The following is a 21,863-nucleotide window of genomic DNA, read 5'->3' as shown; positions in this document are numbered from 1 at the left end:
GGCTAGGTGGGCCGAAGGGTCTGTTTCTGTGCGGTACTGCTCTATGACTCTATCTGATAAAGAATTGACTTGCTAAGGTTGAGAGCAAGTGCAGATTTCGTATCAAATACACATTAGATGCTTGAATCGGTTGAAAGCATGGGAGCAAACGGCTGACCCGTGTTAAGGGAGATGTGCCGTTGTGTCCGCTGCCCAACTTGGTTACATTTCCCTTATCGAGAAATATTCAACCAACCTCAGCTCAGAGAAATTCTGTTGGCATTCCACGCAGCCTTGCTCACATTCAAATCTAATCGCGTTTCCTCTCATGATAGAATGGAACCGAAATGCTCAGCGTGGGAACTGCTAGCAGAACCAACATTGAATCGCCCAGAAGGACAGGCATATGGTGACATGGATCTCTAAAAGTATCTATCGGTAGAGCGCTCCGTCTGCACGTTTTGATCTGCACGAATACTCTGAGAAACAAAAATCGAGGGAAGGCTTAAAGGATGTAAATACATGTGATCTTCGAAAGCCACCTCAGCTTCATTTCTGATTTTAATCCCAGGCTATTTATTTCTCACTTTATTCCAAAAATGCTACAAGCGTGCCCGCTCTCCATCTTGTGTAGACCTTGTGATCAAACTCACTTCTCGCTAGCCCGTTGTCACAGAACGCATTTATAACAGTGCCGGCTTTCTTTTTCTGAAGGAGGAGTTGACAGTGGTGTAACACAGCGCGTTGCTGAGCAGCGATATAATCCTCACCGTTGTGTGTTTTTGCGCGATCTACTTTTGCTCCCAATGCACTGTTAGTTGGGCTTGCAGCATGTGGCAAATGAACACAAACACCTATGTCAGGATGCTGCTCATCGACTAGAGCTCAGCATTTAATACCATCATTCCCACAATCCTGATTGAGAAGTTGCAGAACCTGGGCCTTGGTATCTCCCTCTGCAATTGAATCCTCGACTTTCCTAACCAGAAGACCACAATCTGTGCCGATTGGTGATAGTATCTCCTCTTCGCTGATGATCAACACTGGTGCACCTCAGGGGTGTGTGCTTAGTCCACTGCTCTACTCTCTATACACATGACTGTGTGGCTAGGCATAGCTGAAGTACCATCTATAAATTTGCTGACGATATAGTACAACCATCGTTGGTAGAATCTCAGGTGGCGACAGAGGGCATACAGGAGTGAGATATGCCAGCTAGTGGGGTGGTGTCGCAGCAACAACCTGGCACTCAAGGTCAGTAAGACGAAAGAGCTGATTGTGGACTTCAAGAAGGGCAAGATGAATGAACACATACCCATCTTCTTAGAGGGATCAGAAGTGGAGAGAGCGAGTAGCTTCAAGTTCCTGGGTGTCAAGATCTCTGAGGATCTAACCTGGTCCCAGCATATCAATGTACTTATAAAGAAGGCAAGACAGGGGCTATACTTCATTAGGAGTTTGAAGAGATTTAATATGTCAACAAATACACTCAAAAACTTCTGTAGTTGTACCATGGAGAGCATTCTGACAGGCTCTATCACTGTCTGGTATGGAGGGTTGTAAATCTAGTCAGCTCCATCTTGGGCACTAGCCGACAAAGTACCCAGGACATCTTTAGGGAGTGGTGCCTCAGAAAGGCAGTGCCCATTATTAAGGACCTCCAGCACTCAGGGCATGTCCTTTTCTCATAGTTACCATCAGGTAGGAGGTACAGAAGCCCGAAGGCACACACTCAGCGATTCAGGAACAGCTTCTTCCCCTCTGCCTTCTGATTCCTAAATGGACATTGAATCTTTGGACACTACCTCACTTCTTTAATATACAGTATTTCTGTTTTTGCACGTTTTTTAAAATCTATTAAATATATGTAATTGATTTTCTTGTTTATTTATTATTATTATTATTTTATTTTTTTCTCTCTGCTAGATTATGTATTGCATTGAACTGCTGCTGCTAAGTTAACAAATTTCACATCACATGCCAGTGATAATAAACCTGATTCTGATACCCACATAGTTTTTTATAAATATTAGAAACTGGAAATAACACTAACGATTTGCATGCCACCAGCTCTTGAATGTGAATAATTTAATTCAGGTAATGCCTGATCCAGGACGAGAGTTAAAGGTAAATTTATCTGTAACATGCTCTGTAACTAACTCACACGAAATGCAGGAGGAACTCAGCAGGCCAGGCAGCATCTATGGAAATGAGTGAACAGTCAATGTTTCAGGCCGAGACCCTTCATCAGGACTGGAAAGGAAGAGAAGAGGAGAAGTCAGAGTAAGAAGGTGGGGCAGGGGAAGGGGAGGAAGAAGGGGAACGTGGTAGATGACAGGTGAAACCGGGAGAGGGGGAGGAGCTGAAGTAAAGAGCGGGGAAGTCAATTAGTGAGACAGATAAAGGGGTGGAGAGGGGAAATCTGATAAGAGAGGACAGAAGATCATAGAAGAAAGGAAAGGGGCGGAGCACCAGATCCTCCTCCTCTCCTCCTATTAGATTGCCCTTTTTATCAATCAACTTCCCAGCTCCTTACTTCACCCCCTCCTCCTCTCCCGGTTTCACCTATCACCTCCCACCTTGTACTTCTCCCTGCCCTCCCCTAACTTTGTACTCTGACTTCTCCCCTTCATTTCCAGTCTGGATGAAGGGTCACAGCCCAAAACATCAACTGTTTACTCTTTTCTGTAGATGCTCCCTCGCCTGCTGTGTTCCTCCAGCATCTTGTGTGTGTTGCTTTGGATTTCCAGCATCCACAGATTTTCTCGTGTTTGCCCTCACAAATGCTGCTTGACCCTCCAAGTTCCTCCATCAGCTTAGTTGTTCTAAGGATTACTTATTCTCTGTCTGCTATCATGAAGAGGCGGTGAATTTTCTCAGTTGAGTCTCACCTCAAGGTCTGAGACAACCTGCCACGTGTAAAGGAGGAGTTTTACAAGACAGATTTTCCAGTATTCTTTCTTGGATAGTTTACATGTAGTCATCACAGCAGTCTTAGCATTTTGCCTTGGATTACTTCACAAGTTTCTTCATGCAGGAAGAAAAAGCCAGAGCTGAGATCTGTTTGTAAGCAATGTTTGTAACATTGGCATGCCCCAGCTTCAAATAAATGCTGATTTTTGATGGCTCTGATGTTCCAAGCTGATGACCGTCCACCCAGTTCTTTGGTAACTCCATGTAATTATTTCAAATGAATAGGTAGGAAAGAATTAGAACATAGAACATAAAAAACCTACAGCACAATACAGGCCCTTCGGCCCACAAAGTTGTGCTGAACGTGTCCCTACTTTAGAAATTACTAGGGTTACCCATAGCCCTCTATTTTTCTAAGCTCCATATATCTGTCCAGAAGTCTCCTAAAAGACCCTATCGTATCGGCTTCCACCACTGTTGCCGGCAGCCCATTCCATGCACTCACCACTCTCTGCATAAAAAACTTACCCCTGACACCTCCTCTGTACTTACTCCCAAGCACCTTAAACCTGTGCCCTCTCATGGCAGCCATTAATTGCTCTTGATGTTCATATTGTTATTTTTCGGTCTTTTTCAGCAGGATGTTAATTGTGCTAATTGTGGGTAGATAAGATCATACGAGTGTAAAAATTAGAACAGTATTCGGCCATCTGGCCCTTTAAACCTATTCTACCATTCAATCCTGCCAGAATTTAATAAGACCATCATTTATCTTTCTAAACTCCAGAGGAGTCAATGCAGTCCTTCCTCATCTGGCATACTTGGCATCCCAGGAAACTAGTTCAGTGAATTTTCTCTCCTCTCCTTCTGTGGCAAGCTTTAACCTGTTTTAAGCAAGGGGAACAAAACTACTCACAATACTCGATATGCAGCTCCACCAAGGCCCTATATAATTGGAGTAAGTCATCTATAATCCTAGACTCCTCACATAATAATGACCAACATGCCAACTGCATTCTTAACTGCTTGCTGATCAGGTATTTAACTTTCAGCACGAGGTCCCTTTGAACATCAACATTTCCTAATCTTTGAGCAGTTAAAAATATGCTGCCCCTCTGTCTTTTTCTTGCACGGAAATGAATGCTCTTACAATTTTATGCATTATATTCTATCTACCAGCTTCTTGCTCACTCACGTAGTTTCTTTTAATCCAAGCTGGTTTTGAGCCATTAATAAACTTGGAAGTACAGTGTTTAGTTCCCTCACCAATTCTTGATATAGATTGTGAAACCTGGGCCTATGCATCTGATCTCCGTGGTGCCCACTCATTGCAGCCCCTAGGCTTGGCAAAACCCTGTTTATTTCCACTCCTTGTTTTCTCTTTGCTAATCATACTGTGTGTCCCCCACAATCTCATGTATTTTAACTTTGTTCAGCAATCTTTTGTGTCCAGAACTGGTGAAATTAAACTTCTACTGCGAGGCAATATAGAATGACATAGTGCACGACCAACCCAACAACTCAGTTAGGTAAGGAAATTCCCAGACAACTTGATGGGTATTACAGCATATTACTGAATCATTACACTAATACAGCATATTTGTGATGATCAAACATGAACACCTAGGATACATACTCCTCAATTTTAGTTATGGATTGTGGGTTTGAATGAATAGCTCTACTTTTCAGATTGAGACTACCTAGACTTGGACTCAATCTCTTTCATAAGACATTTATTAGCAAAACCTCATTCCATATTAGTCAATGCATTCTAAGAAGAATTCCCATATGGGATAGAAGGAGGCTACTAGGCCCATTGAGTAATTGTCAGCTGACCAAGTAATCACATTCCCCAGCTTTTGCTTTACAAAATATTATCAATATATTCCCATTCTCTAATACCCACCTGCAGATTCAGGGCAATTACAGTTAACCTACCGATGTGCCAAGTCCTTAGAATATGGGGAAGAGTTGTGGGGAACATCTACAATTAATCTCCCAATTTGCAAGTCTTTAGGATATGGGAGAGTATCAGGGGGAACCCATGTGCTCACAGGGAGAATATGTGAACTCCAAGCAGAGAGCACTGGCGATCAGGATTAAACTTGGACTGGTAGAGCTACAGACTGAGCTCTGCTAACTGCACTACCATGCCAGCTCCATCTCCACCTCCAGCTTTCCTGGACATTCATGTTGGCTCAAGCTTCCATATAATTGTTCTCCGACAGAGAAAAAAGAGACTTTTTCTCATTTTCTTTTCATTTTGTTTCACTCTCAATCCCACTAATTATAATGTTTTAACGTCTGTGCAATTAATTGCTTGCAAATCTTTAGGTTTTTCCTTTTGTTTAAAGGACGAGAACTAAAAGTAATCTATCAGTAAATATGCAAATAAACTAAAAATCTTCCATATTTACATATAACACTTCAAAACTGGTAAACAAAAAGAAAAACAATTTACCTTTCTTGGATATTGTAGGTACTATTATGACTGTAATATGTGTACTTGACCTGTCAGATAATGTGCAGGCAATGTATTGGCATTTGATCATGATTAATTTTACTCAGAAAAAGAAAACAAAATGAATGGTTTGCATTTCTAAAGTATATTTCACAGCATTTCAGTGCTCTACAGTCAATGAAATGCATTTTGAGGTGCAGGTGTTATTGACATGCCAGGATGACAGTACATAATTGGTGCAAAACTAGCTTCCACAAACAACAATAAGATAACAACCAATTATTTTCTTCCATTTATGCTACTTAGGAAAAGTAATTTATTTTATTTCTTAATTAATTTATTACATTATTTTTGACTCTGATCTTCAAAATAGAATCACGTATCTCCATATTCATCCGATCAATTCAAAGTCTCAGCTGAGAGATGGTACAGTTGGCAGTGTTGCACTCACTCACTGGAATGTCAACTTAAAAATTTGTGCCAAAGTTTCTGGGGTCATTATTGAACCCATAAACCTCCAATTGAGAGGCAAGATTGTTATCAACTGACATGCAGTGTTCTAGGGATATTTTTTCTTAAATAAATACCTCTGAGGCTCTGATATTTTCTGCACTTTCTTGCAAGTTTTCTATTGTGCAAATAATATTTTAAGATAAAGAAGAATTACAGTTTTTGGCCTGAAATCAGCCATATAAGCTGAAACCCATTTCCTGAGGACATTGTATACCCCACAGGTACATCTTAAGTCCCTTAAGATGTATGCTTTAAGGATCTTCTATATTCTATATAGAATCTTCTATATTCCAGACTGTACCTAAGTTATCGTTCAAAGTAAATTTATTATCAAAGTACATATATGTCACCATATACAACCCTGAGATTTGTTTTCTTCTGGGCATATTCAATAAATCCAATAACCCTAATAGAATCAGTGAAAGACTGAACCCAACAGGGTGAACAACCAGCGTGTAAAAGACAACATACTGTGAAATACAAAAGAAGGTAAAAGGAAATAATAATAATAAATAAATAAACAATAAATATGGAGAATATGAGAGGAACAGTTCTTGAAAGTAAGTTCTTAGGTTGTTAGAATATTTTGGTGATAGGCAAGTGAAGTTGAATGAAGTTATCCTCCCTGGTTTAAGAGCTTGATAGTTGAGGGGTTAATAACTGTTCCTGAACCTGGTGCTGTGAGTCCTGAGTCTCCTGTACCTTCTTCCTGATGGCAGCAGTGAGTAGAGAGCATGGCCTGGATGGTGAGGACCCTTGATGATGGATGCTGCTTTCCCATGACAGCTTCCATGTAGGTGAGCTCAATGGTGGGGAGGCCTTTAGTTGTGATGAATTGGGCCACTTCCGTTACTTTTTTTAGTATTTTCCATCCAAGCTCATTGGGTTTCCATACCAGACCATGATGCGACTAGTCAATGTATTCTCCACGACACATCTACAGAAGTTTATCAAAAGTTGTAGATGTCATGCCGAAATCTTTGCAGACTTCTAAGGAAACAGAGGCACTGTCACATTTACTTCACAATGGCACTTAAGTGCTTGGCCCAGGACAGAACCTCTGTAGTGATAACACTGAGGAATATAAAATAAGCTGACAACTCAACAAGTCATTTATTACTAACATCACAGCTCAGCCATAACCACCCCCTGCAGACTGGCATTCAAACAATGCTTCTCCTTGACATGACTTTATCCATTACATTCATAAAAAGTGAGTCATACATCTTGTGTACCTAAGTTATAACGTAAAGGTTAAACATAATCTATTTCTATTATTTATTACTTGGTTTGTGGTTTGTGATTTTAAAGAAGGTTGTTCACCATTGGTTTCTCAAAGACAATTAGGATGGTTAATTGACGTTTACAATGATTCTCACTTGTGCAAATAAACAAGGATAAATTTCCACCAGGCCTATTGAAAATCCAGCACATCCAGAATTTCAAGTCTGATCCCAATTCAGAGGGTGGTACTAGTCCTGAATAACCAACTTTTAAAGAATGAAAAGAAACATCTTTCTTTCAGTAACTTAGCATCAGACAATCCAAAGAATATTGCCTCTCCATCCATCCTCAATTCCAGTCTCTTTTTCTCGTGGGCAGCATGGAAGCCACACTGAGCAAACTGATGACCAGAGCACAAGACCTTGAATTAGATTGTTCCATGGGATATTTATCATCTACCTGAACATTATATCTAAATGCTTGGACCTTGAACAGATGGTGTAGTGAGATGGGATGTGACAGACTGTATCGTCTCAACAGAAAACAAGTTTGGGCTTGTAGCAGTGGCAAAAGGGTGAAGATTCTGGACTGTACTTTAATATACATTGCCATTTTGCACACCACTGGAAATTACTAAACAATGCACACTATAAATAACAGCTATTTATTGAAACAATTTTCTGTAACTATTTTAACATTAGGGTCTGTGAATTAGCCCATATCACTCAATTTTCCTTTCCATGTATCTTTCAAATTTCTTGTTAAATGTTGTGAACAACAATCTCCTCTGTCAGCTCATTCCACATACAGTACATCACCCCCACCCATCCAGTGTGAAAAACATGTCCATCAGATCTCCTTTAAACCCCATTTCTGCTACCTTAAATCTTCTAGTTTTAGATTCCCCAACTTTTGGGAAAAGACTATGACTATTTACTCTATCTATGACCTTCATAATTTTACTAAACTCAATTAGGTCACTCCTCAACCTCTTACAATTGCAGCCTATCCAGTCTGTCCTCGTAATTGAAGCCCTTCATTTCAGGCAACATCTGACAGGAGTTCAGTGATGGTCCACGTGCAGAGGGAGAGACACAGACACAGACTGAACAGTTCACTGCGTTTTAATAAGAACTGTACAGAAAAAAGGAAAATAATAAACATTAGGCCACCAGGGCTTCTAACTAAGAACTCTCCAACTAACTAAAAACTAACACCATCACTGCAGCTCAAAAGCAATAACCTAGAACAAAATTAATATTGCTTCATTAACAGTGTCTATTGAAATCACTGATCTTCTATCTCGGAATGTGGACTAAGGTAAGTTGGGAGTGTTGCCATTGCTGTGCTTCAATCAAGACTTGAAAAAACTGGAACAAAAGGAAGGGAGTTAAATATAATCACAAAGAAACCCTAATAGGCTGGAATGTGGGCATTCTCATGTGTCTGATTGGCATCTTCTTTCTGCCGTCTGCCTGTGAGAGCACCCAGACTCCGCAGCAGTGTCAGTGGTTGTGTCAATATCCTGGTGAATCTCTCTGTATGCTTTTTCCAGCATTACCATATCCTTTCTCTACTGGGGTGAACAGAAGTGCCAATAGTTCTGGCCAACCGGTGCTTTTTACGCTGCACCAAGATGTTCAACACTTACACTCAGTACTGCTGCCTGTGAAAGCAAGCAAGCTAAATATCTTCTTCACTAACTTGTTCAGCTATCTCACCATTTTCAGGAGCATCTAGTCTCCCATGACCTCACCCTGGCTAAAGATAATACACAATCCTCCATTAAAGGCCCAGCAATTTCCTCCTCTGTGTCCCATAATACCCTGAGATATATTTCATCAGCCCCTTATGATTTGTTCACCTTAGAGAACATCAATGTTTCAAACTCTCAGTGTACACTTCCATTAATTCATCAGGACATTACACATATTCCCTGGCTTCACACTAGTACTTCCCTATTGGTCCATGAGGGGCCTACTCTTTCCCTATCACCTTGCTTCTATTACATTTATAAAAGATCTTGGAATTCTTTTTGATTCTGTTGGAAAGGGCCATTTTATGTTCCTTTTTGCCCTCCTAACTGTATTAAGATCACTCCTTCAGCCTCTTTACAGGACTTGCTTGACAACAATTTTCTGTACCTGACATACACTTTCTTCTTATTCCTGATCAAATCCTCACTTTCCTTGGTTAACCATGGTTCCCTACTTTTACCACCTTTGCTTCTTACCCTTACAGGGACATGCTGATTCTGAGCTCCAGGTATTTTGCTCTTCAATGCCTCCCACTCAGCTGCACTCCAATCCCCATCCCCCTCTCCCCAGAGCAGTTCTCTACATGAGGCTTTAAAAACCCATCTTGGTGCATTTAATAAATTTATCTCAACAAGCCCCCTTACAGTGAGATATTTTGTTCAATATCTGGGACATTAAAATCATCCGCTGCTACATCTTCAATGAAGTAGTCGTAATTATGGATGACGTGATAATACATATAAAGACTTTTTAAACAATACAGTGACTTAAGCAGGAAAGCAGCAGTTTAAATATTTTTAAAGGCTATGATCCATCTCCAATTTGTTTTCCTACCTCCCACAAGCCATGATCATTCTCCTTAACACAGCATCTTAGTTTCAGGCAACTATGCAGGCAACATCTGGTGAAGAAAATAGGTGAGACTCTTTCGAATAGAATGTTAAAATTTGCAGATTTGCAAGATGCTGTTGATATGCATAATTATAGCCCAGCTGACAAGTTAACCATGTACCATATATAGGGAAGTAGAATAGCAGACGCTAGCAGAAGAATAATTATAAAAAAGTAGAACTTCTAGTAAATAGAAAACAAAATTCAAGTTGTGTTAAACCTTATTTAATGGGACATTCCAAAGGCGATTAGACTATTCTGTTAATCATCAAATAATCCCCATACAGTAAATCCTATCAGCATGTCAGGAATTAATCAGTGCCAAAGTCGATTCCTCATGTGGAGAAATATCTTGAAAAGCTGCATCCCTCTTTAAAAGCATTTGTTAAATAACGGAAATGGAACACATCTAAAGCGGAACACAGGTTTGTTCTAATTATTAGAAATTATTGCTGATAGTTTTAAAACCAATTTTAAAAAACTTAAGAAGTATAATTTGGTTCTGTTTCATTTACTGTAGAGCTAATTTTCCACAATTTCAAGCGTGAACATCAGCATGAGGCTGAAAGGCCTGCTTGCATATAAAATTCAAACCCAACCTGATCCTGCAGATATAAGCCAAATCTGAGACTGAGTAGTCATGATTATTTCCATATTCAACTGGATCGTTGTTGTAAATATGACAATTTCAAACCAATTAATGAATTCCTTTAAAATGAAATGTCAAATATTGATCATGAACAGTGAGCACATGAGGTAATACTAAGCAAATCATCATCAACATTATGTGCTGTGTCATATAACGTGAACATGATAGTTCTTGGAAAATTTTTCTACAGATGTCGTTTCCCATTGCCTTCTTCTGGGACGAAGCAAATCAATATGGCCTAAATAAAGTATTACCATTGCATGACCTGACCTGATCCAAACCCAAATATTGGGTTCCATCAGATTCAGTTGAGTAGAAAGGCTCAAGGTTGTTTGGTTGTACAGTCTGTTTAATTTCAATTCCATCATTTTCAGATTTTTTAAAAAAATGGCTATTCTGTTTATTTCTACTCTGTTAACTTCTGCAACAGAGGTTTTCCCCACCTCTGCTGTTACTGTTGAAGCCATAGTAATGAGATCACCTTTTCCTTTCTCAATGAAACAGGGCCAGAACAAACTTGGCAGCTCAAAACTGGGCCACCATAAAATGCAGTTGGAAACAGTAGAAATGTACATCATCACAATCTGTAGCGTCATTATTCAGCATATCCATCACTTTAATGTTCTCAATCCAATGCTCCTTCAATAAGGATTGCTTAAGGACATTTTGGGAGCAGCACCACACTTTCGATACTGATTGACTGATCTTAAATGCCAGTTTTGCAGCTGAGTGGCAAATTGAAAATCTACATCTATTTAATCAGTACTTTTTCATTTACTATGCTGATTATAATTTTAAAAGTTAATCTTTTGACTGTTGATTCAATGGTAATTTCCTCCAAATGTATTTCAAATTTTTTTTCTCTCAAAACCAGAACTATTTTTGGCTTTTAGTCTGACAAGTATTTCCTTGGACAGGTAAATGGTAGATAATTATAAAAAATATTTCTGAGGCTAGTAAATGCAGTTTGTATTATATTTTACAAAATAAAAAATAAACAAAACACATAGTTCAGATATAGGCAAATGTAATTTATTCAATGGTGTGACCAGATGAAGACAGACTAAAATGAATTGGCTGCTCTTGAGTTTCATTTCAGTAAAATTTATACAGTAATCTGTTATGCATGCACTCATAAACAAACATTCAGAAAATGAAAAATCCCTAAATCTCTTTGGCCATCTGTCCGAATGGCTCTTTATAATAGCTTAATTCAACAACACACTAAGATGGCTGCTCTACGTTTTTGACATAACACTGGAGAAGTCTTTGTTTATTGAAATATTTTATTTTATACATATGTTTAGAGAAAGATATTCATATGCTCCTTTCTCATTTGAATATAAAAACCATCTTCCCCAACACTGCTGATGACATCCTGCAACATGAATTTATGATTAAAACAGCAATGAGTATATCATAAAGGATTCAAGAAAGATATCAATCATTCATAAATCTTGAAGTCAGCATTACTGTTAATATTACAGCAACAACTTCTTTAGGGTTGAATTCTATTAATGTGAAACACTGTAGCATTTGTCTTTGCAGTCTAATTTTCTGAATATATTTTATAGGAAGCAGTTTTATCAAGTCATTATTTGGAGCACATTCTAAGCAATACAGTTAAGTTTTAGTTTGGTTCAAAAGAAATGTAGTTTAGCCGTCAGAGCACAATGATAATTCAGGAAACAAATACCTTGATAGCCAGAAAAAGATTATTGCTAAAAAACCTCTCTTTTTCCTTTATAAAAAAATAAATTGTTATTGATGGTACATCCTGAATTCCTGGATAATTAATATGAACCTGAATTTTTTTTCTCTTCCTACTTTTATTTATCTTTAAACCTTCACTAGCATTTCTTTCAGACCTGCTTGGTTGACTTGGTGGCAACCTCAGCTTAACTGCTTTTGAATTTTATACATACAAGAGAAATAGAGCCTAGTCTTTTGACTAAAAATTTTATTTACTCTGTTGATGTGAGAAATACATTTAATTAAATAATTTTGAATTTTCACAAATGGCCCTGAACTTGATACATTCTTATTAACTTTTTTCATTGGTTCGCTGGTTCCATTTTATATCAGAGAATGTACACAGTATACAGCCTGAAATTCTTAGTCTTCACAGGCATCCATGAAACAGAAGAAAAGCCCCAAACCATGAATGACAGAAAACGTTAGAACAAGAAAGCTCCTCTCCCCATTCCCATGCATAAGCAGCATCAAAACATCAACCTTCCCTCTCCCCCACTGGTTGCAGCAGGAAACATCAGCCTCCCCTCCACCTGACATACAAGCAATAACAAGGCCCCCAAAAAACCCATCAAAAAAACACTGTTCATCCCAACAGTTTGACATCCCACTCACTAATGACAGAGAGCCAGGTATCACTCCTGCCACAACAAGGGCGTTGGGGGGGGGGGGCAGCAGCTTGCTTTTATATCTTATCTTTCAATATAAATCTCAAAACATGGTTGGAAGTATTTGGAAGGAGAAAAATATAACATTTTTCTGTTTAATTTCACTCAAGTGGAGGACATGAAATCAATCCAACTAAAGACTTGCCCTTCAGTAGATATGTATGTAGGAATGTAGGAATCCAGATGGTAATTTTAATATTCAGAAGTTTACACAAATAAGTGTGTTAGTTTATTTGTATCACATTTACCCATTACAGAAATGAGAACAAATTAATGATATTTAATTTTCCCCTAGTCAACATTTAATGTTTTGTTAAATGCTTTGGGCCTATCTACTATTTGTGTGTTTTTTGAAAGGGTTGTGGCTTTTCCAGGAAACAGTGTTAATAAAATGACAAAAACATGATATCATGACTCATGTTCAAGAATTCTGTTGATTATCCTTTACCATTCAAGATCTCAATATATTTTCAATAAATTTGCTGACTGCCTAAAACTGATATAAATTGTAATTTTGCAACAAGCTAGACAAAAACGGTAACCTTGATTTAAACAACATTCAAATTTTTTTTATTTCTACGTACATTTGGAGTGCATTTAAATTCCACGGCAGTGTATGTGCACATTTCTGCGTCAGAATATTTATGCACTAACCATGTCTCAGAGCAGCAGGAGGCTTCTCTGACACCGGAGATATATTTTGTTACTTTTATTTTCAATTCCATAGCCATTCCAAGGAAAATGTACTCAACTATCATGGAGTATCAAATAACATGAAAACCGAATCTACTGTCTTATAATTATTTACATGTTGAAAGCTTGTGATTTATTGTGGTTATACAGTGATTTGCTACCAGATGAATGTTTAGGCTGCGTACTTTAAAGGTTATTCTGCTCCTTCTCTCTTAAGCCCCTTCACCCCTACTGGGGTATAGGCTGCCAACAGTAGCTCGCCAGAGTCCTCTGTCCTGGGCCAGTCTTTCAGTTGTCTTCAGGTGTAGCCCATCTTCCTCCCTCTCCCAGGGATGAGTTATTTAGAGTCTCTGTTGGTGTTTCTGTAGCACTGGTTTTTTAACGGGATGGGTTTGCTAGCCCCTTTCCTCCTTTCCTCCTTTTCTATCCTCCTTTCGTAGCCAGGCTTGGGACTGTCCATGGTGGCGTTATTCTGCTTGCTATAAGTAATTTTATTTTTATTCTGCTTGTCCATGGCGGCATTATTCTGCTTGTTATAAATAATTTTATTTGTGCCATTTCAGGGTGTTTTTACATTTAAGTCGATGCATTTTTATTGTCTTTGCCTTTCAATAAATTTGATAGCATAGCTAGACAAGTCTGGAGGAGAGAACTATAAAGTTCCATTGTTTAACTTCACTCAGAGGGCCATCAGAGAGGCAAAGCGTGCACACGCCCAGCGAATCCACAGCCACTTCCAGGACAGCGGCGACACGCGACACATGTGGAAGGGCATCCAGGACATCACCAATTCCAAGACAATACCACCTGCCTGTGCCGGTGATGCCTCCCTCCCAGATGCATTGAATAACTTCTACGATTGTTTTGAGGCGGAAAGTGATATGGCGGCGAGGAAGACCACCCCTCCTCCAAATGACCAGGTGCTGTGTCTTACCGTGGCCGATGTGAGGAGAACCCTGTGCAGGGTCAACCCATGGAAGGCTGCTGGACCAGACAATATTCCTGGCAGAGTGCTTAGAGGATGTGCAGACCAGCTAGCTGAGACTCTCACTGACATCTTCAACATCTCCCTGAGCAGCGCCGTCGTTCCTACGTGCATCAAGACCGCCACCATCGTCCCGTGCCAAAGAGGTCTTCAGTGTCCTGCCTCAACGATTACTGTCCCATCGCACTCACATCCATCATCATGAAGTGTTTCAAGAGGCTCATCATGAGGCACATCACGATCCTGCTGCCCCCCTCACTGAACCCCCTGCAGTTCGCGTACCAATGAAATGTAGTAGGAGGATTAATCTCTTTCCAATTCAATAATATAGATCTTCTAGCCATTAAAGTAACAAAAGCAATCATCCGACAAACTGAAGAGGTCAAATAATGTTTTTCTATCATTGGTAAACCAAAAATGGCAGTAATAGGATGAGGTTGTAAATCAATATTCAAGAAGGTGGAAATAATACCAAAAACGTTGTCCCAATATTTCTTCAATAAAGGACAAGACTAAAACATATGAGTTAATGAAGCTATCTCAGAATGACATCTATCACATACAGGGTTTATATGAGAGTAATAACGAGCTAGTTTATCCTTGGACATATAAGCCCTGTGTACAACTTTAAACTGTATCAATGCATGTTTAGCACAAATAGAGGAAGAGTTAACCAATTGAAAATTTTTTTGACATTTCTCAGTAGGTAAGGTAAGCTTAAGTTCCTTTTCCCAGTCATTCTTAATTGTATTGGAAACATCTGGATTTATTTTCTGTGTCATATTATAAATAATTGCTATTGAACCTTTCTGAAAAAGGTTTAAATCCAAAATTTTTTCCAATATATCAGTGGAATATGAAATCGGAAAGGTAGTAAGAACAGTATTTAAAAAGTTTCTAATCTGTAAATATCTAAAAAAATGTGATCTAGGTAAATTATATTTATGAGATAATTGTTCAAAAGACATAAAACAATTATCTGAAAATAAATCAGAAAAATGTATTATATACCCTTTGTTTTCCAGACCAAATATGCTTGATCCAAAAAAGGTTGAAAAAGAAAGTTGGATATAATAGGGCTAGTTAAAATAAATTGATTCAGTCCAAAAAATTTTCGAAACTGAAACCATATTCGAAGAGTATATTTAACTATTGGGTATTGTACTGCATGTATTATAAATCAAAGTGTTGTTTCCAATCAAATTTTTAAAGGAGTATGGAAAATACAGAAATATAGAGATTTGGGGATAGGATTTCAGAGTTTAAGATCTATAGAGCTGAAGCCTACCAGTGGTGAATTGATTAAAAGTGGGGATGCCTAAAAGAAAAGAATTGGAGTACACTGAGGGTTATTGGCTTGGAAGAAACTTTTGTAACTTCTTCCAAGGCAATAACCCTCTGTGTACCCCTCCAATCCTTTGTCAGGAGGCTCGGGGTTATGGACAGCATTAAAAGCAAGGATGAGAATTTTAAAATCAAATCATTGCTTAACACAGAGCAAATGTAGGTCAGCATCCAAGGAGATGACCAGAGAAGGGAGCCTGAAATGAGACAAAGTAAATAGTCAGTACATTATATTCTAGACAAATATATATTTTTTCTAAATTGGCTTCTTCTATCAGAACTGAATTAACCCAATTATTTAAATCTGGAACACTTGAAACTTTATACAATTATCCTTTTAGCCTATATGCCTTTAAGCTGTGAGAAGTTCTATTATTAGAAATGCAGTGAAACTTTTCCTATTTCCTTATGAATGCTCAAGGCCATTTGACGTATTGACTCAATGCTGGGGGCTCATGGTGTCATTCCATAACTCTACTGATTTTCCTTGTTACTGATTTTCTACAGATTCCCATCAATTCTACCATCCAAGTACAGTAAGGAAATTTACAGTGACCAATTAACCTAACACCTTTGTATCTGTGGAATGTGGGAAAAGACTCTGAAGTCACAGGGAGAATTTGGAAGCAACAGAGTCAGCACTGTCCCTTTGAACTAGTTAGCTCTAAAATGAAATTAACATTGTGAATCAGATGGTCTCATAATCAAGAATTTCCAATATGACATTATTTATTTTCTCTGCAAAGCCATTGACAAATGAAGTCATACGTTTCAGATATGACCCGAATGGTAAATACATCTAGATCATACTGATATCAATTATTTTAAAGTAATAAATTAACCTCGCACAAGATTAAACCTGAAACAATCCTTTAAGGTGTGGTTGTTATGGAGGAATATGTTCAGCTTTCTGAAGACTAAATTAAGGATAGATTGAGAGAAAGCAATTAACAGAGAGCTAGTGTTGTGAGGACAGCCAGGACAGTGAACTGCTAAAAAGATACTAACTTCACGGTAACATATTTATTTGCAATAAAGGGCATCGAGTGTGCCATATTTTGAATACATTCATTTTGCTTTCACGGCTTGCATAGCAGAATTTACAGAACCTTGTTAATTTTACTCATAGTAACTTTTAACCAAAAACCTTTGTATCAGTTTGTAAAATATTGTTTAGCGTAATTTCTAAACAATATTTCACAAACATATTTTACGTGTTAGTGTAAAAGTCCACTGACCTCTATTTTTAACTGGTTGATGGCCTCATGAAAATAGGAGACAAAATTGTAACAAATCACCGTGTTATGTATGTGTCTCCTTAAAAATGACTACAGTAATATTTAGGTTTCTAAATCCTTCTTTTCAAGATATTCTGTGCTGCTGCATTACACTGGCTTATTTCTAGAGTCATTTGAGATGGTGCTACTTCAACTTACTTGGAATCAAGTCTTCAATGATGCAGAATAAAGTCAAGCAAGCTTCATTCTACCAATTGAAATCTGAATCTTCCTCACTGCTTTGAGTGCTTTAAGAAGTTGGTCATGAAACATATCAACTTCTGACTGAGGAGTGACTTGCATCACTCCAATTTGTCTATCGTCACACCAGGTCAATGGCAGATTCCATTTCATTGGCTCTTCACTCAACCCTGGAACATCTGGACAGAGAAGATGCATATATCAGGATGTTCTTCATTGACTACAGCTCAGCATTCAGTACTATCATCCCCTCAAAAATCAATCAATAAGCTCCAAGATCTAGGCCTCGATTCCTCCTTGTGCAATTGGAACCTTGATTTCCTTACTGGCAGACCCCAGTCAGTTCGGATTGGCAACAGCAGCTCCCCCACAATCACCGTCAGTACCACAAGGCTGTGTGCTTTGCCCTCTGGTCTACTGGACTTATATTTATGACTGTGAGGGATATTGTAAGTACAGCTCCAATACCATATTTAAGTTTGCCGATGACACCACTGTTGTTGGCCGAATTAAAGGTTGTGAAGACTCAGCATATTGGAGGGAGTTTGAATTCAGGTTGAATGGTGCCACAATAACAACCTTTCTCTCAAACTCAACAAAATTTGATTTTGACTGCAATATTTCATGTCACTTCCACCTGTCTCCCCAGTAGAGCTAATACAGTGCATAGGATGAGTGCAAAGTTTTCAGATTCTATTACTTCTAGCCCAGGAACAAAATCACTCCAATCTCAGTCTACAAGTCCTCTGTACTTATGCACACTCAGAGACTGAGGTCCAAATAAAGCAAAGTATTTTTTAAAAATTAAAAAAACATATTAAAATAAAAACATTACTAAGTAAATAATTAAAAAGATTGTAACTGGATTCTTTTTTTCTCTTACTAGCCATAAAATACTGAGTGAAACAAATGGATTTCAGAATATTGCACCATCTCTTCTTCAGGGGCAAAATCTGAGAGGAGGTATCCAAATATACTTGCAGGGTACTTCACAGGATTTGCTGCTGAATTACATGGAATATTTCAACTGAGAAATTTATATAGAGGTGTCAAAACCCACTTGTGGAATGGCAGCAACTCCATCTGGATCATTATATTGGCCAGTTTTCATCTAATGTACAATATGAAGCTTTGATCATTAAATTGTTGCATTGGATTGAGCAGCCAAGGTTGGAAAAGAAAACTTGAATTTTGTCTTGAAATTTTCAATGTTATGAAAGAGACTTCACAAAGCAGATCCAGGCAAAACATTATGGCATGAACAGCAAATAAGTGAGAATTAAAAACGAGGAAGTAACTAGTAAGAAAGGAAGTCAAGTAGATTTATTTTACAGAAAAGGAAACAGACTTGTGGTATGTGTAGCCAGGGCAAGTTTTAAAATGGATATTATATGGGAGCCAAAAGAACTATTTTTGTAGAAAGAATAGCTTTAAGAATAGAGGGAAAAGTCAAAAAGATGGTGTTCAGAAAAATTTGCTCTATCTAAAGGTTTCTTCAGATTATTATGTGCAGTGCTTAATGAAGTGTTGTAGTCATGATACATGTTTAAATTTATATGAAGAGTTGTAACATAATTGATGTTACATAAATAACATTTTTATGTGAAGAATTTCCAAAAATGTTCTCAAATGTTTTTGGTTAAATACCTAATAAAGGTTTAGATATAATTCTACCTATTTTAATTTCAGTATTTTGTTACTACAGTTGTAACAAGATTACAGATAGAAGACACATATTTTCCATAAAATGACTTACTGTAAAATTTTTCACATAGCAAGTAATGAAATGCAACAGATGTATGCCCTTCCCTTCATAAATGCTATATTGGTTGAAGATATGAAATTACTGTCTGAACAGTCTGCAAAGTGCAGACAGTCAGCTAATAATTAGCCTCTGAACTAAACTAGCGTAAAATGCTGTAGGTACATTTTTGTTCTGCCTAAGCCTCACTATATTTAAAATTGCATACGCTAAGGAGTAGAGTTCAACCATCAAACCAGAAAAATGCTATTTAGATTTATGAATTGATTTATAGCTCATATTTGTATGCATTTGATCTACAAAGGTTTGTACAAATCAGACCAATTCTGAAATTTATAAAAAATCAACACTTTTTGGAATAGCAACCGAATGCAGTTTCATTATAACATGAAACTGGATAATGGAAATAAGTTAATCAGAAAATGATGGTAATCTTAATATGGCTGTTTGGTCATCCACCTGTGGGTCTATTTTAATTATAATATTTCACTGGAGTACAGCAGTCAATATTTTTGTAGATTAAATACTTCCAATATCAAAAGGTTTTCAATATACATAGTAATGTTGATGCATCTAACAAATTCATAATTTTATGATTATTGTTGAAAGTACACAAATGATCTCAGTTAGTGGAAACATTCTGTAGTGCGACTGATTTTGTGGATGAAGCCAGTACTAGATATATTTTTTAGCGTTGTGCAAAGAAGCATGGAAATTTGATCCTCACTATCCTAACTTACTTTTGCAATTTCTTAACCATTAATTTTTGTGAAATCCCAATCTAATGAATACACACTTATTCTGACTTTGTGAGTTGCTCTATAGCAACCCAGTAAAAGCTGCAGTGAAGAAGATATGCATGCTGGTGACCTTGATAGCATCAGCCTTTAGTGCAACAACCAACCTAGCACAGATTCAGTTCCCTTTAGATACATCTTTACATAGATGTCTAATATATTGATTCCAGCTTGTAAGACCATGTGGCTAGATGAAACCACTTTATCTTCTATTCTTAAACAGGCACACTTACTTGCTTTACCTTTTCCATCAACTGTTTGCCCATCTGAACAAAGCTGCCCAAAGATGACACACAACGTGGAGGGGTGCTCAATCAAGTGAAGGAGAAAAAGCTCTGAAATTATTTAGAAAGCCACCACACATAATCATACAAGGATCATAATTTTTAAAGAACTTGATGGGGAGTTCCCTGTTTTATCCAACTTATGGGACTTTTAGTCATTTTGGGACTTCTGACCTGGAGAGAAACAGGTCCTATTAATATTACAGAAACCAATTTTCATTTAATAATAAGGTTTTTCCAAAGTGAAATTGGAGGCTGATGGGAACAGAAAGCAAGTCAGTTTTCAAGTTTGGTACTTAATATTGCAATTGAAATTTATCACAGTTTAACAAAAGATATTCAGGTTTTCTTTCACTTAATTTCCTCTTGTGTGTACCAACACAAGGATGTGGCCTTTTAACTTAACTTTAACTTCCATGTGTTAAAGTTTATACTCTAATAACAACATTTGTTTCACATTTCTTGCATTCCTTCCAGAATGTTAATTAACTTCCAAAGCCTCATAACATTTTGATTGAGAAGTGTGTAAACTGTGGGTAAAATATAGCCAGAGAAGGTTTATACATTTGGTACCTTTTTAAACTAATTAGTAACTGGAAAGTCATATTTGAAAATATAACATTTACGCCTTGCAGCGGTGAAGGCTGGGTAACATATGACACTGCAAGATACTGGAATTGTTCTAATTACAATCATATGTTCCTTCCTATTTAAAAAATAATCAGAGTCTACCTTATGTGTTAGATTTAACACACAGCTGGATGCTGGACAAATATTTTCAATGTCAACTGCTTAGATGGAGGGTTCAGGGTGGGGGAAGGGGTTACTATTTCTGCTACCAATTTTTTTGATTTACAGTTTATAGTTATTAGCTAATAACTATTAATTTTAATTTTAATGATACAACTTTAACCAGAGAACCCTCATCTAAAGAAAGAAGACCCATTGACCTTCTCAAGCAGGAATAAATTGAAGTAATGACAAGAGATGTTCTTTCAAAACAAAAATTCCCATGAATATTGCTATTTTAGTTCACTATGGTAGAATGTCAAATTAAATCCTGCGTGTCAGGTGGAAACTGTGTTTGTTGGTGGTGGTTCAACTTGCTCCAAAGATGTGCCTGCATTGATCCAATTGTTGCTCTCCTGCCAGGATAATCCAATAAAAAAATGACTAAAATTGTGTCAAAAAGGAAGGTATATCTCTTTTTCTTTTACTTTCCTTGAGGGTTAAATGCTAGAAGAGTGTTCCTTCATGTTTCACAAGAGATGCTGAGGATTTTTGAGCAGGGTTTTCCTTTGTTCCCATGTATAGAAGGCTCATCAGAACTCTCTACAACTAGACATCCTTATTCCTATAGTGCTCCAGCATTTGCTGGCCAGTTGCTATTTCCCTCTGGATTTGTGAAGAAGGTACTCGAGGATCTACCCACCACAGCCTTCCTGAGCCCAGAAATAACTCACCCCAGATTTAAAATCAGGATGTAGGTTTCAGAAATCTACACTGAGCTGAAGCATAGTTTTAACAACTGAAAATCATTTCATAGCTTGAATTAAATCTGAGAGTTTCATTATAAAGAAAAAGTTTACACCAAGGCATTCAATACAATCATAACCAGAGAAGACATTTTAGGATATCATAGGCCTGAAATATTCCAAGTATGTTTTCCAGAATAACTGATTACTAATTTAAAGAAATCAAGTTTAAAGATTG

This window comes from Mobula hypostoma, chromosome 1 (genome assembly GCF_963921235.1).
Source record: "Mobula hypostoma chromosome 1, sMobHyp1.1, whole genome shotgun sequence".
Classification (NCBI taxonomy): Eukaryota; Metazoa; Chordata; class Chondrichthyes; order Myliobatiformes; family Myliobatidae; genus Mobula; species Mobula hypostoma.
This window is presented reverse-complemented; position numbering follows the sequence as displayed.